Source organism: Anastrepha ludens, chromosome 3, assembly GCF_028408465.1.
Source record: "Anastrepha ludens isolate Willacy chromosome 3, idAnaLude1.1, whole genome shotgun sequence".
Lineage (NCBI taxonomy): Eukaryota > Metazoa > Arthropoda > Insecta > Diptera > Tephritidae > Anastrepha > Anastrepha ludens.
Window position 1 is genome coordinate 81157665 of NC_071499.1, and position 20972 is coordinate 81178636.

Here is a 20972-nt window from a genome sequence, read left to right on the forward strand (position 1 = left end):
AATAACTATATTATCTGCGTTCATTGTTGAAGTCTCTACCAATATTACACCGGCTCTCACTCAAGAAAGTGTAAAGTCAAGAATAACTCCTAGAAATTTCCAACTCTTGTGATGAGCCTCTGAATCTGTCCATTTTATAGTGTGTCGGGAACGAGAATCATTCGGTTTGGAGGGATAAGCTCATATATCACCGAATATACCGAATCGTTCTGAATATCGTCACGCCAAGTACCCACTTAGATATTACACACGCAGCATCAGTGTGTGCTAAGGTTCCAGTTTTATTTTTCTTCATACAGAATTGATAGGAGTGAACTCAAGAAAGAGGCAAATGGTTAGAATAATGTTCTGCAGAAGAGGAGACAATTGTCACGTTTTAGGAAATCAGTGAAAAAATTTAGAGAGCTGAGAAAAGTTTTTATAGTGAAAACTCATAGAGAAAAACAAAAAAAAAAATTCAGTCAATCCCACAAATCGTAATGGTGCTTTTAGAATCATCTACCAAAATCGCCTTTGCCTTTCACAATCTTCCGCTGTCTCGCACATAAATCAACATTAACCCCTTAACCGCCATATGGCTGCCACATTTGTGGTCTCTTAATATCGCTAATCAAGTGTATTTCCATTTGGTAGTTTGTTGTGGCGTATAGGTTATATGTATGTACTATATATATGTCGGTGTATGTGTATTTGCGCCATAAACTCCTAATTGCTTCACGGCTTTGCAACAACGGCAACGCCATTGACTCACTTTCAACTTCAGTCTCTCGATTCCCGAACACCAGTGAGGATGGTATGGCAGTTATTTTCCTTATTCTTATTCTTATTCTTCTTCTTCGTTCATGTTTATAGCTTCTAATGGCAGACTTGGCAGCTTTCAACAGAAGCCATAGGCTCCTGCCGCATGCGGTGCACTCTTTTATCCGAATGTGTGTGTGTATGCGTGTGCATCTGCGCAAAAACAAAGGTGAAGTCGTTTAGTTTGCTTGCTGGCGTGATGCAGCAGCATCAACCGTACCGTAATACCCTTTATCTAGGTACGTTCACATATACTCGCACCTATCTTTTTGCGCCTGCGGCTGTGGCTGTGACTTTGCGAACGTAACACATTAAAAACATTTACACCACACTGGCGCTCACGCGCATTAACACGAAAAATCTTCAACACCAGCCATTCAGAGCCACACTAAAAACACTAACAATGCCATTACAACTTTTATTGTTTATACCGGCTTCCTAGTGCCATTCTTGGTTTTGACCACAACCAGCCGCCAAGTTCAAGTGCACCAATACACCTTCGTACATACCTACACACATACAGCCAAATCGCCAGCAATGGAGGAGATGTGGAAAAAAGCTGGAAATTTTCAACAGAAAATTTTGATAGCGTACACGAAGACCGCCAGCGAAGATGACAGCAATAACAACAATGTACATAATAACCCACTGCAGCAAAGTGTTGAACATTACACGTTGCGCGTAAGTTGCACACTTTTATGGATTATGTTGCACATTTGGCTGAAGGTGCGCGCGAGCCTGTCTGCTAATCAGGCGTTTTTCAGGTTCAAAATAGCGTGCAACGGCTACTAATAACGGTTGGTTAGTTGGTTATTGTTGTTGGTGGGTTGGTAGCTACTTACAGCCGCTGTCAAATGTTTATCAGCGCCAATTACTTACTTCATAGTTGTGTGGCACCACCAGCAAGCAGAGGGAGGGCATAACTACTGCATGAGGAAATTTAAGTAAGTGAAAGATGGCAAAATTATTTTAGTATATAAAACTAAAATAACAAATATTCATTATACATATGTATGTATGTAGTTATGTGACATAAATGACACTGAGTGTCAGTAAAAATACACTTTTGTCGAGACATACAGCACGCTTAGGTATAATCAAGGCGAATCTATTAAAGGTGATATCAGTAAATCAGCTGATTTGTATTTCTTCATTCGCCGTGCCCATGTATCATAGCTGTCAGAACAGAATGAAACAAAGCGGATTCATTCTTTGTTTTCTACTTTGCCAATACTTTATTGTGACCATCAAACGTACAAAACATTGTTGTTGGTCTAGTGCCACCACCTTTAGTCAAGTAGAAAAAACTGAATACTCAGAACTTTGACTTGACTCCTCAAATCTGTGCTTAATATCGAACAAACAATTTTTCATAGATTGGAGCAGACACAAAAGACGCACACAGACGCTTAAGAGAAAAAATTTAAGGATTTGTTTTATGTACTGAAATGACTGTACGCTTATAGGAGGACTCCCGCTTGAGAGAGACGTACGTTAGGAGAGAGTACACTGTACATACTTACTAGGGCTGCCATTACTAGCATAAGATTTTAATGCCGAAATTTGGCGATATTTTTAAAGTGATTCCGAGCATTCAACTTGGAGCATTACTTGTTTAATAATAGCAGAAATTTAATAATTGGAAGCATTTAAATCATTTCAAATTTAAAATAAACTGATTTTAAAAGTCACATATTTTATATTTTCTGTTTGAAAAAATTATTTATTTGTATTTTTGCAATTAAACCGGTTATATATACCTTTTGCTATTATCCATTATTACTAGTAAATATGTTATTTTTCGCTCTATTTGCAAAAAAATCGGGATCCCGAAAGTAATCCAAGCTAGTACGGGAAATTTTTTGAACACTCCCGAAATTGGCATCCCTAATGCTAGCAAGTCTTTTTTTTTGCCGGTGGAAAAGATTTATATGCCATCCAAGATAAGATATTTAGCTTCTTCCTATGGTATATCAAGCTTTAATATTTCTTAAGGAATGCCGGTGCAAGAAGATAGAAAATACGTTAAGTTTGAAATTTTTGTTCACCTTGAAGAACGTTTTGATGGAGAATTTTTTTACTAGTATACCCTGGTATGAATAGTTTTTTTTTTTTTTGGCATAAACTCGAAACAAGAAGTTAGAGTACTGAAACGTGCCACATTTGCTTGATAGATAAGATAGGTAAGTCGTGGAAAAATGTTGGAACAAAGTGGCCCATGCCTTCACATTTTCCCCATAAAAGCCCGAAATCCGAATTCAGAGTTTCAATTGCTTTCAATGTAAATATATATTCTATTTCATTACTTATAGATACGAGGTGTGTTTAAAAACTAAGGTGAATTTTCATTTTTCTCAAATAATATTTGTTTGTTCATCAATTTCTATTTTATCTCCTTCAAAGTACACCCCCTTAGATATAATACACTTGTGCCAGCTTTTTCTAAGCCTCGAAGCAGTTCTGATATGCACTTTGCGGTATGTCCTTGAGCTCTTTCAGCGATTCCGTTTTCAACTACTCGATTGTCGTAAAACACCGTCCTTTCATGGGTCTCTTCAATCTAGGGAACAGCGAAAAGTCGCAGGGGACCAAACCGGGTAAATACGGTGGCTGAGGCATGATAACGGTGTTGTTTTTGGCCAAATAATCTCTCACAAGCAAAGAGATTATATTATACATTTTTTTCGTATTGCTTCACACAAACGACGCATAACTTCAAGGTAATACTCCTTATTTGCCGTACGACCTAGTGGTAAGAGCTCCTGATGCACTACGCCATGGTAATCAAAGAAAACAGTGAGCAGAACCTTGACATTTTATCGAACTTGGAGTGCTTTTTTTGGTCTTAGCTCTCCTGGACTCTTTCATTGGGACAATAGGGCTTTGGTTTCGTCACCAGTTATGACCCTTTTAACAAATGTGGAATATCGTTGACGTCATACAAAAATTCCTGAGCAATGCTCATGCGACGTTATTTTTGGTCAAAATTCAGCAATTTTGGAACGAACTTCGCAGCCACACGCTTCATCACCAAAATTTCCGAAAATATTGCATGGTATGAGCCAACTGATATGTTGACATGCCCAGCAACTTCTCTAAGTGTGATTCGACGATTCTCCATAATAGTTTTCTTCACTTTCTCAACATTTTCATCGGTTGTTGAAGTGCTGGAAGGTCCAGAGCGGGCATCGTCATTCACATCTTCTCGACCTTCTGTGAAAAGATTGTACCACTTGCAAGCAGTTTAACAATACAAAAAGCTCTTCAGGCTATGTTTCCTCCGTTTGTATTTCCTGAACAATTTTGACTACGCTTGTCATCATGTAACTCCTTTTCAACCGACATTTTTGCTGGAATCTGATTTTTGCTAAGCATCAGCTTTGCTTTCCTTGTCTGTTACTCGCCATTTTTTATCCTTTTTTTATATGATTTTTCTAACACTAACTCGAAGAAGTGAATCCACAAAACAAGTGGACTCACGCCTCAGTGAAGTGTATTCGGTTTTCCTTTAAAAACTTCAGATCTTACATCATTAATGCCGAAAAGTTGTTTTGGCTTTGCGCCATATACATATAAATAGAGCATAATTGGCAAGAATTTGTTTATTTAAGAATGTTCAATTCATCTATTAGAGTACTATATAGTACTTAAGAGTATTTTACTGCCAACTAAACAGGGCAAGCCGATTGTAAGCCGCAGAGGTACAAACTTGGGAGCGTTCGAAACGATATTAGCCTGGAATACCGGAAATATTTACAAGAAATACCAAAACCAGACGTATCAAATTAATGCAGAGCTACAGCTTGGCTCTACTGTTGATGAACTAACCTCAGTATTTTAACAGGCTGCGAAAGCAACAAGTTTCCGCGGATGAAGAGAGTGAAACCGAAAACTCCATTGAGTTCGACTGATATAGCAAACCTGAGAAGGGAATGCAGAACTAAGTTGAATGAAGGGAGGAAATCTCACTCTTGGAACGGATTTATAGACTGTCAGCGCAGATTTAAGTATCATATGTCATAAAGGCAACTAAACAACGTCTTGGAGAGACTCTTCAGACTTCTCTTAACAGGTAGAAAGCGCTTCAGAGATCAGTAGACACCAGAAAGTTGTACCAATGAGCCTTAGCAACCCTAACTATCTCATGAAAGACGATAGCAATTGGACAATAAAGAAGCAGTAGAATTACTAATGCAGACACATTTTTTAGGTTGCCTCTGCAACGACGACAGCATAACTTATTCTATAGTTCACAAAGGAAATCCCCCAACCAATTTTATAACGGAAGATAACATAAAATTCGCCATTGGCTGTTTTCAACCTTACAAATCACCAGGGCGAGATGGGATTATTCCCGCTGATACTGCAGCATACTACTATAGATATGATCGCACCTATACTTGCATCTATTTTTGAGGCGGCGATTAGAAAAATGCTTTCTCACCTTACCAGCCTTATAATAAAAAGGGTTCGACCCAAACATTTCCTCTAGAAAAGTCTATATATGAGTTAGTGAATTTATTTCTGAACTTATATATACATAGTATATGTTTTAGTCGTATTTTAGGCGAGCTTGACGATTTTCTGCCTGCAAAAAAATTTATAAAATATCTCTGATTTCGTTCATAAACAACACTTCAATCCTCCTTTAATCACCGGACTTAACCCTCTGCAGCTATTTCCGGTCAAATGAAAGGATGGATTTTTGCAAGACAGCACTGGAAGAGGTCAAAGCCAAGCCAAAAATCACATATAAATCAACGTTAATTAACCCTTAACGGTCCAGAAGTCTATCCAGTTTACTTCCTGTCAGGCAGTTTTTCATACCAAGGGAAAATGTGTATTCAATGTTTTTAAGAAAATATTTATATTTTAGTGCAAATTGTATTAATATGCATATACAGGAGGATAGGATAATAATAGGTGTTTTTTAAGATCTTGAGAACGTAAAATGGTAATACAAAACAGAAATCAATGATGATTTTTTTATTATAATCTGGTAAATAATTTCATGGCATTTTTGTTAATATGATATCCCGCATATGTTCGCCTACGAGGTACTTCGATTAGTCCAAATTTTTACCACTTTTTCCAATAAAACCCGCAATATGGCGTCAATGGTTGCTCGAATATTGCATTAACTCGATTGTTAAGCGCGCTGTATGGTAACTTGCGAAATCTTGTTGGAACCAAATGTCGTCGATGGTTAGGTGATTAAATTTCGAAACAAAAATTTAGTCGGCATGAGCCTCGTCATTCACTGTAACGGCCCCTTTTTCCTCATTTCGAAAGAAATAAGCACCGATGTTGCCGCCAGTGCTCTTTGAACTTCGCGAACAGATTTATTTACATAATTTAAAGTAAATAAGTAATAGTAAGTAAATATAAGTAAATTCCCACAATTTCGAAGCGTTGTGCTGGCGTGAAACGATTCAAGATTACTTACCAAGCCTTACTGAACAGAAATCTGGTGAGCACGGTAGATGCTCCAACAGTTCGTACTTCAATTAATGGATTTTGGCCATTGTCAAAATGCTCTTGTGACACGGTGCATTGAACTGATAAAAAACTATTGCTTTCTTTTGCAAGCTGGGCCCTTTTGCCCAAATTTTTGCCTTCAGTTGGTCTAGAAGATTACAGTAATATACAGAATTTATTGCTTTACCAGTTTGAAAGTAATGAGCAAAGAAAATTCCCTTCGCATCCCAAAAACTGATGCTAACACCTGCTTGGCCGTTTTCTGTACAAGAACTCGTTTCGGAGCCGCATAACAAAGTTCACATCACTCTTTGGCCTATTGTTTTGAAATAGGATCATTGTGCTAGACCGAAGTCTCTAATCTCTTTGAGAACGCTCTAAATGATACTAAGAAAGTCGCATTCGAACGTGTTTTTGTTCCATAGTTAGCGAATGCGGCACCCAATGTGCAGACAGCTTTCTGAAACCCAATACCTCAGTCAAAATATTGCTTACACTGCCCAATGAGATGCCTAAGATTTCTACTAAATCTATTTCAGACATTCGATGATTTTAAAATACGATATACTGTATTTTTTACGAATTCCGGTATCGTTGCTGTTTTTGGGCGTGTTCCTTGGCGAGGATTGCCTTCAAAGCTTGTACGACCGCGTTGAAATTCAGCAACCCGTCTTTCAACTATACTTGAGGGCGAAAAACCTTATACGCTTTCAACATTCGTTCATAAATTTCCTTTGCTTTTAAACCTTCCAAAAATAAAAATTCAATCACCATTGTAGAAAATACTGGTTCACGTCGGTGCTAAATGGCTGGTAATCAAGGAATGAATTGACAGATAGAAATGAAGAGTGTACCTATTAATTGAGCGGTCTTTATGTCACACCCTATAGTTCCACACAACGCATATATTTTTTGCCAATATTTAAGCTCTAAATATTTGGTAATCTTCAACAATGATTTCCTTTCCAAATAACCACTCGAGGCACTTGATTTTTGGCTATTGGTTAAGCATTTAAAAAAAGTTTTCATTAAAGAATTTTTCCACTAATTATCGATTTTGTGTGCTTTGAGTGCGTCAATCAAGCGAAAGTCAAGCAATTGAAAATTCTTTATGGCATTTTTATTTATTTTTCTCGTACGCTGATAACTTTACGTTTATCAGCAATGTGAAAGTAAAGAGAGCGGGGAGAGTGTGTGAGTTTTGGGTTGGTTGGGGTTGCGTTGAATGTTACAGCTCATTGCATTTCAGCATTCTACGATACGTAAATTTCATGCAACTCAAATTGGCAGTTAAAATTGAAAATTATGCGTTCATAAAACGAAATGCTTGAGAGTAATATTTTTTATTTCATTTTGTTTTGTTTTTTTTCTACTTTTGATGGAGGGTAAACGTCATAAGTGAACTGATTCACAATTTCACATTTTCATGGGACCGTATTTATAGCAGATTGGATTTGTCTACACACATAAATACATACAATATATATATATATATGTATGTATGTACAAACTAATTGCAACCCCTCGAAAGGTTTCATTCGCTCTTATGTGCACTTAAATTTGATTAAATAAATTAAGTGCAACATGCCACATTGGGTCTGCGTATAAGTATAAATATGTATGTGGATGTGTGTATGAGTACTTTTGAATAGTAAAACGAGAAGTCGACTTTATTAGGCAAATTTATATCTCGCACTGCTTGGATAAGCAAGTAATCTGTATAGAAATATACAAAATAAAAAAAATAAAAAAACCTTAGCTGAGGCTGGATTTTCACAGGCCACGACCTTTGCCAACAGCAACTAAAATATATAGCTTTATATATTTTATGTACATAAACAAATACATAAATGGAATTTTAGTTGAAAAGCTTCACCAAAAAGGCTGCAAAGTGGCCACTTGTACGAAAAAATAATAATGCGTACAAAAAAAAACAAAAATCTCAGACAGTAGACAGAAACCAGACCTGTGCCGAAGTCAGTGCCTACTCAGCAAGCTGCCACATTTCCTTCCTCCATTAGCTGCCATTTCAATTTTACTCAAGGTAAAGTTCAATTTTTCATTCACTCAAACAAACACACGCACATCTGCATACACACTTATTAAAGTTATTCACCCGGTCGCTACGTTCGTCATTTCTTCACTCATTCAGCCATTCAGTCATTCATTCGTACATTTCATTTTATTTCATTTCCCGCAACCAAAAATTGAATGAATGAGATTTCATTTCATTTTGGGCGATTGCTTTTCCCCATTTTTGTTTTGAATTAAAATTTTCATTAAAGCCGCTCGACTTGGAGGACGGGAGTGGCAGGAGCGTAGGCAACATTTTCTATTTAAAACTGAAGTACCCTCAAATGCGGTAGTGAAAACGTAGAAAATAAATAAATCAAAGCATATAACTAGGCGCTTGGCCACTCATCATCGGCTTTAGCTCGGCCCCTGCTGCTGCTGGCCGATTGTGTTGGCAACATTGAAAGTTTCCTCGCCGGTAGCAAGTTCAAGTGGTGAACGCGTTATGGCTGGGGCGTGTAAACTTAAAAACAACAACAACCACAACCACAAATGCAAATAAATATATAAACACACACACTCACACACCTTTAAAGGCATATTTTTGTTATGGTGGTTGAATGCACGTTCAAGTGGCATAGAAGAAGGTGAAAAATGTGATGAGCGCGCCGAGAGTTGAATTGAGTTGTGGCATTGAAATTTTGCAAAATACGTTGTAGCAGATTTTGCAAATGTTGTGTAGCGCCTCCGAGGACGTGCCAGCAACCCGTGCAGGCGCGAATGAAAGGTGTTTCTAGTGTATATGTGTACTATAAATGTATGTGTATGTGTGTGTATGGATAAGTGTAAAGGCTCGAAGAGCTTTGGGCGAGTGTGTGAAAATCGATATTTCGAAACAAAGCGTTAGAAAAAAGTAGAAGCGTTTGAGAGAGAAGATGAAACTGAGGCAATGGTTAATATTTGCTTAGAAGGGGTTGTAGAGTTACATAGCATAGCAGCATTTTTTTCCTTTTGTTATAAACCACAGTTAGGATTAAAACCGCATTCGAGCGCTGAACATATTGAATTTTGGTTTAAAAAATAGCAACTAAATATATGGGTGGGATGTTTCTAGAAAAGCATATTCATTAGGAAGTGTGAGTGCAGGCAAGAGCGGATTAAATGTATTATTTCAAATAAAATGAAAATTTTTATGAGAGCTATGTAACTAAGGATATATTACACGATAATTAAGTTTGCATACATACAAGCTATTATAAAAGAATATTTATCAGCTCATTCAAACTCTAGATTCTTTTACATCTTTTTTGTAAAATAAACCCCATAGAATAGCACTTGTGAGACCAGATATTATTACTTATGCCATTTATGGTTAATTTCATTATTTGTCCAAACCTTAACCGTTTCCGAAGCACTCATTTTAAGGATAAAATATTTAAATATTTTTTTTTGTATACCACTTTTTAATGTTACTTCAATTTTTTTCTGTTTTTAGTAAAAAGTTATGTAAATAAGTTCTCAATCAAATTTGATAAAAAAAACGCTTACGAATGGCCGCTTAAAAAATTTAAAATTTATTATTTTCCAATAAGTGTTTCCTACCTCATATCATTAAAAATATAAATTATTTTTAAAAGTCGTAGTTTTTTTAGCTTTCAAAAAAGCTATTATACCTAAAATAAGGAAGTAACCCGTAAACGTCATGCTGGTTCAACTAGTGAATGGTAAAATTTCAAAAGAAGGAAGAAATTAAAAAAAGTAAAGTTTTAATAATTTGTTTCTTTATTTTTACGGTGAAATCAACATAGTTCGGATTATCTGATTTTCATAAAATTTTATATTTTCTTTCTGGGTACAAAAGGGTGATCAGATTGGAGGTACTTTTTCCAAAAGGGTTTTTTGACAGACCACGCGTGACTACAGTCAAACTAAATGCATCATTTTTTCAGTATTCATTGACATTTTATCATGGAACGACTTACGCCTCAACAACGTTTTCAAAACGTACAATTGTATTACGAAAACCGACGCTCTGCGAAAAGTGTTCATCGCGCGCAGTCCAACTTACGATGAGGCGTATTTTTGGCTTAATGGCTACGTCAATAAGTGAAATTGTCGTAATTGGGCCCAAGACTAACAGGAAGACATTCAAGAACAGCCACTACATTCATTGAAAACAATCGTTTGGTGCGGCCTATGGGCTGGATTAATTATCGGCCCATATTTCTTAAAACACGGGGCTGACGCCTTTAACAGTGAATGCCGAACACTATCGAGCCATGATAAACCACTTTTTGATGCCGGAAGTTGACACCGGAAGACGGCGCTACTTGCCACACAGCCCGCGAAACTATGGATTTACTGCGTCGTCTTCTCGGTGAGTAATTTATCTCACGTCACCTTTGGACTTTTATTTGTGGAAGTATGTAAAGTCTAAATGCTTTGTGGATAAACCAGCTTCGACTGAGTCATTAGAAGCCGACATTACTAATGTTATTCACGAGATATCGACCGAAGTCCCCCAGCGAGTCATTCAAAATCGAGTTATTTCTGCACAAAAATAAAAACGATCCTCGATCACCTTCATTCAATGGGATTTGCCGAAAAATTTGGAGCCTGAGCGCCTCACGAGCTCAACGAAGAAAACAAAGAAAATCGCCTTCAAATTGCTTCTCAGCATCTTGCCGGCCATCGAGCAACATGCGGTCATAAACAGCGCTTTGTGTACCGAATTGTCACGGTAGATGAGAAATGGTGCCTATATTTACATCAATATGAAGCAAAGAAAGGAGTGTGTGGCTCCAGGAGATACGCCAAAGCCGAGAGTCAAGCCGGAGCTTCATCCAAAGAAGATCATGATATGTGTTTGGTGGGACTGGGAAGTTACGATATACTTGGAAATGCTCGAAAAGAATGCCACGGTCAACAAGGAGTTCTACATTGCCCAGCTTCACCGCGTGAAAGATACTATTCGACTGAAAAGAACTGATCGACATGGTCAAACGATACTCCATCCCGACAACTTCTTTGACACCAGACCAGGCGATTTTTGGCGGAACGGCATCAACAAATTGGTCGAGAGGTGGGAGGAGGCTGTAAACAGCAACGGCGAATATATAATTGATAAACTTATTTATATAGTTTTTGTTTTTTGTTTAAAAAAAAGTCATCAGTAAAACCGTACGAACTTATTCCGCAACCTAATAAGTGATTTTCACTTCTAACTTTCTGTTTATGATAAATAAAATAGTCTTTAATCCCTAGGCACACTTGCTTAATTAGAGGAGTTATTACTACATGTATGAAACATCAATTTTTGGGAGCTTAATGTTATAGTGAAATCTTTCTATGATTTTTTGAAATAGAAAAGGTGAATTTTAGTAAAATAACCTTCAGGGTGAAAAGTTAAAATTTAAGCAAAGTTTTAATTACTATTATCTCAAAAACTGGAGCCAATGTGGTACAGCGGGCGCCGCCATTGAGTTTGGAAGGCTACAAATAAGCAAGATCAACTATCAAAACATTTTAACAAAAAAAGTTTAAAATCCGAGTACTGTATAACAAGTATTCAGGTATACTGACAGCCTTGTCAACAGCGTCAGCAAAAGTGTGCATTTTTACTAAAAGATAATATCAGAATTTTACTGAAAGATAGTACTTAGCATCGAGAAATTTACCATCGAAGCAATATGGAATATACATAGTGTCAAACAACAACAACAAGTCATTGAAAGTTGAGCTGAGAGCACGCGATACTCGAACCAGTATCATTTTTTTTTGATGAGCTCAGTAAATTCCTAAGCACTTTTAGCCTCGCCCAACAAAGTGTGAGTGCGTGTGAGTTCTAACTGATGTCAATTAAAATCACCAAGTGAATTCAAGTTTTTACACCACTAGCAGCGTTTTGTATTCATTCGTACATGACTTATCCATCGGAAACACAGTTTTTCAATTCACTGCTCAAGGGAAGGTATCTGTCACTGTAGAACGAATAAAGCTCTATCTTCTGGTTTGAAGTCACACATCGCCCGGTTAGAGTTCTAAGTGATAGGATCTTATATAAGTTGAGACAGAGATAATTTAGGATATTAAAGCATAAGAGTTATAAATAATTTCTAGAGTAATTTGCTCTCGAACACTCTAAAATCAACCTCATCAAATGTTATAAGCGTTCCAGCTCGCGCGACTTACAATACTCACAATACAAGGCTTATAATCGTAAAGTGAGGGTTTGGTTTGTCGAGGGCGAACTTTACTGCTCAGTTTGTGTACTCAGTTCAAAGGAGCGCTTATGGGCTGGGGAGATTATGCGTTGAATTTTATTCTTATTCATTGAATTATTCTGTGTATAAGTAAGCAGAAGCTATTGATTTTCGTGCATTTTGTTTAATATTTTAGAATAAATTTTTGTTTGTAACACCTTTTAAGCTGCGCAAAGTTTTGTATTTCGAGATTTTTTTTAAGCTACGTTTAGCATTCCTAATCTGTTTGTCTATTTATCTAATATAGTATTTGACTTATTTTGTAAAGACAATTCAGAATTAGTCGCTTGTTTTAGAATTATAGAAATTTGTATTTCAACTTCCAGTATGAGTTTTCTAGTTTTCAGTATTTTATTAAGTGAAAAAGTTGGGAATAGAGCAACAATATTTTTTCTTTAATAAGTAACTTTCGAAAATACCTACCATTCGCTTGCAAATGACGAAGAACTTCTGTACTTTTTTTTTCTTTTAATTTCATTGTTTACAGTAGTGAAGGGAATAAGTTTCAATTTGTTTCACGATACAACTTTCTCATGAACTCACACACACACACACATATTTATATCCCGCAGCACTTTTACTTTTTCCAAACGAAACAGTTCATTTCCCTTAATATTTGCATTTACTTCTATGCAGCCACTGTGCAGGTGTATGTATGTACACATGTACATATGTGTATGATTATGTGATTATGTGTGTGATTGCTGCATTTCCGTTTTATCAATTTGCATTTTGTTTTGTGAGTATGCAAATAATTGCTTAATAAATGCACGCGTACACACACATGCGCTCTTGTAGCAAACACTTCAGTGCAAAAACTACTCAAATATATAGTTACATATGCACACCATACATATGAATAGTTACAGACACATACATAGTTACCTCTACAAACATACATACATACATAAGTAAACTACGAAAGAGTTTGTGCAGCGATCGTTTGTGAATGCAAAGTGTTGGCAAAATTTTAGCCGTAAGCAGTCACAATGCATTCGATATGCCCGGCAACCACTTACTTTGAAATGAGATTGCATTGCAGCTATGCACAACTGAGCTGGACTATAAAACATCAACATCAACAAAAACAACAACAACACACGACAATTGCTGTCAGCAATATACAAAATGAAATTGTCAAAATTGTCAAAAACGAATGAGCACATGTATGCATGTATGTGTGTGTGTGTGCATTTGCATAGTTTTCAAAAGAGTTCCATTCCGAGTCAGATACTTTAGTTTTTGTTTCGTTGCTCTTTTCAAATTTGAATTTCATTCGAGTATTCCCTGTTGAAATGTGCAACAAAAAGTTTTTGCAAAATTTGGCAATTTTATAAAATTAAATTTAATTTAAATACGAGTTGAGTGGCAAATGTTTGTAATAGTGCATGCAGGATCCACGAACCGTCAGTGCTGAGTTGAATTTAATGACTACAGAATATTTTTCTGGGCACATGGACATAGGGTTCGATGCATGTATGTAGTATTATAGGAGTATGAATGTAATTTGTTTCCATTTTTACGATCCCGAGATTTTCGGGATCTACTTCGCACAATCCAATTAGATACTCATTACCTTGCAAATAACTTAATTCGAAAAAAATGCATCAGTTTGATGTAGAAGATATAATAAATGAATAGGTTTTCAACATATTCTTTCATTTAAGGTAGTAGTCTGGTGACTTATTTTGAAAATTTCGAATTTCGGTTTTTTACATATGTATTTTGAAAGTGCGATATATTGGTAATATACTGTACAAATTTTAGACCGAACTTCGAAATATTGACGAAATTATAGCACATACCTGAGAGCGGCTCGTACTTGCGCTGCTCAATTGCTAAAACTTTAAACGCGTTTTTCTTTAAACAACGTTTTTCCGGATGGCCGTCGTGAAAACAAATTTTCTATCTAACGGATTGAGCTGAGATTTAGATATGTTTTTCTACACATCAATAGTTCTGGCGGGTAGTAGATTTATTTTATTTCGTCTCTAACTTTCCATTTTTTAGTCCGATTTCCATTTTAAAAAAAGGCAATTTTCTTACGAAGCCCGCCATTTTGTTATTTTTTGTCAAAATCATTTAATCTTACTACCCGCCAGAACGACAAGCACACTGATTAATAAGCAATTTGTTTTTTCTGTTTCAGATGACCACAAGTGACGAAATCACGCCGGCCAGCCACTGTACCTCTTTTTTTTGCCGCTTGCTGCAGTGTACAAAAATAGTATCAAAACATTAAAAAAAAAAAAAATTTTTTTTGTACACCTTCTGATACCTTTAATAACCTATCAGAAAATCAAACCGATTGAATTTTATTTTCCCTTCCAAAAAATGTCCCAAACATGGCCTCAAAAAACGGGTAAGTTACCAGACTACTACCTTAAAGTGAAAATTATTTCATTATGAAGTAACAAAACAAAAGGTAATAGTTAAATTTATACGCTTAAGTGGTTCCGGTGGTCTAGAATTTTCAAAAACTCTTTTTTTTAATATTTCGAAAGGCTTCTAAAAATATATAGTCAAATTTTTGGAAGGATATTCCCAGTATTTTCGATTCTACAGCCGTTTCAGCAGGTAGAGTCAGACGTGACGGCATCAATGGAAAATATTCGGTCTCAAAACTTTAAACACAATTATCTCAAAACTATTTTTTTCGGTCTGGTGTTGTCAAAAAAAAAAACTATGCAACCAAATAGTCTGGAATTTGATTATGTTGTTTGTTCACCACATCAATCGTCATCGCGCGTTCCAAAAATTATATTATTATTTTAATTATTTCGTATTTTTTCGATTAAAAAGCTGAAAAAAAAAACAATTTTTAGAGTGTCAAATTCATAACCACGCCATTTAGTCTTTTTTTTCTAGTAGAGGAACATAGCTACAGTCATACTGATTAATATTTTTTGGCTTTTGTGTTTCAGATAAATAGAAGAGCCAAAAGGAACAACACCGTCCAGGTGCAATTTTTCGGGAGGGTTAACTTCAGCGTCATTTTTCAAAACTATTAAAGAAAAATTTTATTTTTTTCATTTTTGTATGTAAAAGAAGTTAAATAAAAAGCCTAAAAAATTTAAATATCGTTTTTAATTCTTTTACAGCGAACAAAAATTCCTGAAAATACCCTAAATTTTCGAGCTCTAGACCACCGGGACCCCTTAATATAATGTTGCCACCATATCATATATTTCGTAAGAAATTACAAATCCCGAAAATCCTGACATTCCGACATTCCGGAATCTCACTATGTATGTATGTATGTCCCATCTCTAGTATTCCCAGTGGCATACATACGTTATATAGTATGGACATATGTATGTAAACTTACGTAACTACATACATTTTTTTGGTGCACTTTCTAGTTGTCCTATAAACGAGTGCGCTTGTTGTTGTTGGCATTGTGCACTTTTGATTGGCCTCTTTGTGTCACAGAATTAGAAATTCAAATTCACAGCTGCTGCATATTTTTTAAATTAAATTGAAGTTATGAGTATATGCGAGTATGTATTCGAGTATGCGAGTAAGTATTTATTTACTAATAATCAAGTAAGATTTGGGTGAAATGTTATGCAAATTTACATAAGTTAATATACATAAGTAGAGGTGCAAATGTAAATATGCTGAATTGAAGAAAAAAATTTAAATATAGACATATCTATTTACATGCATGTATGTATGTATGTGTATATAGTGCGCATATATTGTATATGGGACATTCCATAAAAAACGAATTACCTGCCAGTGCGAAATTCAGTGTAACAGAAAAAGGTGTTAGCTGGTCAAATTGTTCGCTCGACAAGACATACTTCCCACTACTATGCGGTCATCTCAAAATTTGTTTATTTATTGAATTAACAAAGAAATTGCTTACATATTATATGAAAAATATATTCATGCATAACACAAAAAAAATAAAGGAAAATCTTATTACAAGTGCCTTATGAGTCGATTCTTAAAAACATCTTTAGTATAAGGAAGAAGAATAAGCATAAAATCAAGGTAGTTCATTACTATTATATGGAAACACATTTCCTACTAGCATAAACTTTTCAAAAATATTCAGAAATATTTATAGTCGTTTAACTCTCCAGTTACCACAGGTGCCAGGAGTTTAAAAAAAATGATTTTTTAATAGACAGTAATTTCAGAGTAATGAAGACGCGAAGAGAAAGAAGGTATAGGTATTTGGAAGGTATATGATCATTTGCATAATAATTATTTTTTAATAGAAAAATATCCATTAATCGTACTTGTTAATTTCAAACAAAAAAGTGGTGCCAAAATTACTTTGAAAGATGAAGATTAAAACTAATCTATATTTATGAGTAAACTGTTTACACACAAGATTATGCAGGTTCTGCTGTGATGAGGAGGAGTCTATGGCACACTTAATCACTAACTGTGAGGCATTAGGCCACAGGAGACACAGAATCCTGGGCTCGTACCTACTAGAGGAGGAAGACCTACAATTGCTCCCTCCTAAGGAGCTAGTTCGATTCCGCGGTATACTAAATAATTATAATTAAGTAATTAGGGGTGCACAATACAGCAAACTGATCGCAGTGCATAAAGGCCTTAGCCTAACCCGTACACCCATTACCATTACCAAACTGTTAACACAATTAAAGCTATTTTAGAGCAACATTTTTTTTTAATTCTTGATTTATTTAAAAATAGTCAACACACTAGTAAAATTTTTACAGCATAAGAGCTTTTTTTCAACGAATTTCTTAAATTTTTTTTTACATTTTGCTTTTAAATAAACCTATGCAATGAATTTAAATTAAAAAATATTTAGTTAAAATTTTTATTTTTTATTTTTTTCCTAATTACTTTGAAAATATATTCGGAATAGTTTGCTAGCTTTTACCTGTTAATTTTAATAAAATGGTTTTAGTAGATTAACGTTTTTTTTTAGTTTTTCCTTTATTATCTAAAAATAGTTTCTACTTGTAAGTAAAACTTTTACACAATAAAAGATATTTTATAATAAATTTCTTTAAGAAATTAATTTTTTTTTAATCTCTAATTTTTTAATTTTTTCAATTAAATGTACATAAAAAAGGAATTTAACTCAAAAATATTTAGGTTAAATTTATTTCCTTTTTCTAAGAAAATTTTTGTAAAAAAATTTTGTTAAAATTTTGGATAATTTCTTATTTATTTACTTTTCCTTACAAAATTTCCAAAACAAGATCTAGTTATATTTATTTGTAAGTAAAATTGTATAAACATGAAAGCCATTTTTTATCAAAATTTTTTTTAAGATTTTTTTTCTTTAAAAATGGTCTAGACCCTAGTAAAATTTTAATGTTAATAAATTTTAATAAAAGCTTTTTTAACAGGTTTTTTAAATTTCTTATTTATTCACTTTTTGCTATTAAATATACATATGCAATGAATTTAACTCTATTTAGTTAAGATTTTTATTTTTAATTTCTTTTTTAATTACTTTAAAAAGACATTCGGAAATAATTGGTGGCATTTACTTGTTAATTTCGCAAAAAGTACCTGAATTTCGTTGAAAAAAATTTAATTTCAAGTGATTTATTTTTTGTTGTTGTTGTTTTTTCTTTGTTATTTAAAACTAGTATTCGCTTGTAAGTGAAACGTTTGCACACTAAAAGTTTTTTATAATTTTTTTTTAATTAATTTTTGTTTCATTTCTAATTTATTTTTATTTTGCAATTAATTGTACATAAAACAGGAATTTAACTCAAAAATATTTAGCTTAAATTAATTTCCTTTTTTCAACAAAATTTTTCTAAAAATGGATAATTTCTTATTTATTTACTTTTTCTAACAAAATTTATTTAAAATTTAAAAAAAACTTAGTTAAAATTTCAATATTTATTTACATTTTGCAATTAAATATTCATAAAAAAATTCAGATTAAAATTAATTCAAATATATTTCGTTTAAATTATTTATTTTTTAATTTTTTATTATTTAGTTTTTCTAAATTGTTTTATTTTTTTCCAATTTTTTATTTATGTATCTACTTTTTGTCATTAATGGTATCTAACAAAGGAATGTGGCTAAAAATATATTCAGTTTGAATTTTTTTTAACTTATTAATTATTTACTTAAACAAAAATTATTTTCTATTTTACTTACTTTTTTAACAAAATTTTTCCAAGAAGATTGGTTTTAATGTTTTTTTTCAGTATTCTTTTCTATAACATGTAAAAGGACTTTTTCGATTCAATTTGGCTTGGGAATTTGAGAGTTAAAGTTAGCTTAACTAACGGAGCCCATAACTATTCCAAAAATTAAAAAAATCTTGAGAGAATTTTTCAATTTTTTTTCTTGTTTTTGTTATTGAAAAATAGTTTTTACTTGGAAACTAAACTTTTAGACAAAAAAAAATCTATTTTATAACAATTTTTTTACAATATTAATAATTTTTTTTTAATTTTATTTTATTTCCTTTTTCTAACAACATATTTCTAAAAATTTACAATAATTAATTTTTTTCAGGTATTTCCGTTTTGTCATTAAATGTGCATTAAAAAAGAAGTTTAACTCAGCAACCATTTGGTTACAATTTTTTTGTTTTTTTGTAATTTCTTATTTATTTACTTTTTGTCAATGTGGACACAATGAATTTAACTCCAAAAAATATTTAGTTAATATATATTAACATTTTTCTTTTTATTCTTATTTATTTCTTTTTTTTCATATTTATTTTGATTCCACCAAATTTATATTATTATTATTATTTGCTAGCGCCGGCTGGGGGCGCAAAGTGTTTAAACAAGTAAATTCGATTGTGATCGATTCCTGGTTTTATTTGCGCTCATGTCAGCGAGTCAACAGATGTCGGCTCCAAGATCCTTTGTATCGACTTTTACGGCGTGAGCCTTGTGTATTCCAGACTGAGGACATTCTGCTATTGTTAGACTCAAATATTATTTACATAATGTAGATAGATTTTAACAAAAAAATATTTTTTTTCGACTCACTCAGGAATTTGAGAGTTAGAGTGAGCTTAACTATCCGCACCTATAAACAATTCTCAACAACTATTCCATAGTACCCTGCAACTCTCTTCAACTCTCTCTCTCATCTGATAGTGATAAGCTCTATGAGCTCTGAAACTACGGCAAAGGTGTAAGAATCCGGCATTTTGTTCCACTATTTTCGCGACAGGTAATGCTCGTGAACAAAATCAACTGTTTTTTATTTAGAACGCCGAATTAATTTCACTGCACTTTACTTTAAACTTCTTTACTAATTTTAAAGGCCATATCACCTGAATTTTATATAGTTAGATTGGCTGGAGAGTTTAAAAAGCTTTCAAGAGAACAAAAATATGTTTATAAATAGGTTAAAGTGAACTTTAACACTAAACCTACCATGGACGGGTCAAATGATCCATTTTAAACTTTTTGTCAGAAGTTCTTAGAAATAACATTATTAAATCGTCGTTTGCCTTCACGACTTTTATTAAAAAATACATCGAATGTGTTTTTCAAGATTTACTCTTCTCTTGCTAATTGTTTTACCGAGAAATATATGTGATCTTAATAATAGATATATATAATATTTTAAAGACGGGTCATTTGACCCACATTGGTAGGAATAGGAATACATAAAATACCGGTAGGTTTAGTGTTAAGTTAGAGGTTGTTCTGAAAACGGCCCATGAAAACGTGTTTTGAAGCTGTTTTATCGTTTTCTTGATAGTATTATACAAATTGCAGTCCTTGAAATAAATACTCGCAACTATTTCATTCACTTTTATGAAAAATCAAATATTTTTCAAGACACTCAAAATTCATTTTCAACTACACAAGAGGGTGTAGTTCAACTAATGCAACTTCCCTCAATTAATTTGAACGAATATTTTCATTAGGCAAGACGCCCTGATGTGATTGCCCTACGGCCATTTGAAATGCAACTGTCCACAAATTACAATCAATCCTCCCCCAAACCACACGGAACGTACAGACGAACGGAAGCAAGGTTGCTTGATAGTTGAGCACCGAAGGCTGGGGACTATGGATATTTGACAGGCTGTGTTGGCGGCCACTGTACCTAATTGAACGCTCATGCAGTTCGACTGAGTTATGCACACACAAATACATACATGTACTTACATACATTTGTACATATTTATAAACTACAAGCGAGCTACTGCAGTGGATTGGTGAGTTGATTTGTTTTTCCAGCTGCTTAATATTCTAAGCGAGTACAAAATTAAAACATGAAAATGCGAAATGAAAACATTTTCTCAGCCAAAGCGGTGGCAGGACAAGATAGCCTTAAAGAGGAATGAATAAGAGGAACGAATAATAGAGGAGGGGGCGATTTTCCATGAATTTTTAGTGGAAATGGACAAAGCAGTGTTGCAAATACTCAGTTAGTCGCACACACTTGCATGGGTGTTTGGGTGTGTGAGCGCTTGTTTGCCACCCG

At 34.1% G+C, this 20972-nt stretch overlaps 1 protein-coding gene across 1 annotated transcript in view; it reads right to left on the reverse strand.

Annotated features, from left to right (window-relative positions):
* Positions 1–20972, reverse strand: part of LOC128858281 (uncharacterized) — a 120995-nt gene that overhangs the window by 94466 nt on the left and 5557 nt on the right. The window lies entirely within an intron of this gene.